Raw genomic sequence first — 2,337 nt, forward strand, 5'->3', positions numbered from 1 at the left:
TAAGAGACCTAGCCAAATATATAAAATGTTAACCCTAATTCTCTCTTTTTGAATTAAGACTTTCCTCACATAAGTAACATAATTATATTTATATATATATATATATATATATATATATATGCGGGTATGGGATGAGATAGGTACTTATGTACCCATACCCGCACCCATCCCCATTGAAATTTACGGGTATTTTCCTATACCCATACTCGTACTCGTTAGCGAGTAAATACCCTACCCGTTGAGGATAAACTTTGTGGGTACCCATGGACTACTTTACCCATTGCTATCCCTATTAGTCATTGCTTGAATCCTTAGGTTGTGTACAATTATTATTGACCATAACGTCTATATCATTCCTATTCTTGTGATTACTTTATTCTTGTAAGTGTAGCTTTTTTATTTGGTCGATTAAAGTGTTTATACTGTCATCAACTAGATGACATTATTCTTGTGAAAAAGATACCTTAAAGACCAACCTAATAATTTTACATGTTAGGTGACAGTATCAACGTGTGGTACTAAGTTTAGGATCTCCTTCGACCTCAATTTATTCCTTTTATATTGTGAATAATCTTAGAACGACTTTGTGTTGTCCATCTCTTAAGTATGTATTTATCAAGGACAACATTTACATTGATTGGCTTCAAAAACTTTCAAAGCATGAGAACAAAGTATGCCAAACTTTTCAAAAATTTTACAAATGCAAGATATATTAGTTTGGGAAAGATTTAATGTAACTATCCATAATCGTTGTTGGTTTACTTTAGTAATGACATGTTCAATCAAAGGAAAATTTTTAATCCTTTGTGATATACAAGCAGCCAAGATTGAGCAAAATCTTGTAGAATAAGTTAAACATTGTATATATGTATACCTTGACCATTTGTATAGTATTGGTGACAACTCATATCACAACATGGCTAGCTTAATCTTATGATAAGACTTATACTTTAACTTGTTGTAATGCTTATCTTCAACAACTCGTTCAAAGTGTTTGGAGAATTGTTTTATGTCAACACCAAGTTTCATACAAGTTTGAAATCAAAATTTAAGCTTTCACTTAGTTAAGTACTCCACACTTCAAAAGTGAAAACATCCTTTAGGTAACATAATGTCCACTTCTCCATTAAGGAATAAAGTGAAATAATCCAAGTAATTTCTTAAATATTGTATTATGTAATCAACCTTGTCCAAGCCTCCTTAAATTTAATTGAAATATCAAAGCCATACATGTATCTTTGTATTAAGTGCCATGTGCATATAGTATGATGTGTCTTAGGCATTACTTTGACAAGTGCCTTAACCATTGCTTGATCTTAATACGTAAAAATTGTTTGAAAATTTTTTTATTGTGTTTTTCTAAGAATATCTCAAATAACCATTTAAATAATTATTTCATTTCATTATACAACAAGGTTGCCTCGAAAATAACAACACCTCTATAATAGTTAAAACCTAAAAATAAAGCTAGAAGCCTATTAGCCTGATTGGTACAATATGTAGTGCCTAGCAATATGCCTTCACCAAAATCTCATAATCAAGCATCAACTTTGTATTTGCCAAAAACCATTTGTGATTTGTTCATTAACATCCATTTAGTATGTATGATGAGTTGTCTACATACTAATTATTGCTGAAAGTATTGTATTATACAACTGACTTCTCCATATATCATTCCACTTTGTCCTTCTTCCAAATAAATTTTTGCATCAAGGCGAGTATACCAACATTAGGTCGATGTCTTACAAGTGTACTGATAAGTTAACATGATGACTTTTGTCACAATCTTAAGGATTAAGCCAAATCGATCTCATGTGCTTAGACTTTAGTTATCTCATGATGCTAAGCAAGCATGTGTGTTGTCTCTCGAAGTTGTAATGAGTGATTATGCTCTTCAATAAACTCATGTACAACATATTTGTTGTTTGCCAAAAGCAGTGATTAGTCTTGCAAGACATTCAATTCTAGTTTTTTCTTTGTGCTTGGTAACTTGTGGATTTTATTTAGCTTTCATTCGATGCCCTTCTTTATAACGAACATATCTACAAGATGTGATAACACCATCTACCTTTTGATTGTTTAAATATTGTTTATTCACTACAAATCCCACTATCCTTCCATATTCACACCAAAATTTTCATGCTCCATCAACACTTTCAAACTCTAACCCAAGTTTTAGCTTCTGTGAGACATTTGTACTCGTCCTTTGTTCTTTACTCTAACATTTGGACACTTCCTCTTTGCCAATATAACCCCCACCACTCATACCTCAAATGTTTGCATGCCTCACATATATCTCATTTACAATATCACGGAGAAGATAAGTGATGACATCTT

Source organism: Abrus precatorius, unplaced genomic scaffold (assembly GCF_003935025.1).
Source record: "Abrus precatorius isolate BTA unplaced genomic scaffold, Abrus_2018 Scaffold10, whole genome shotgun sequence".
Taxonomy (NCBI): Eukaryota; Viridiplantae; Streptophyta; class Magnoliopsida; order Fabales; family Fabaceae; genus Abrus; species Abrus precatorius.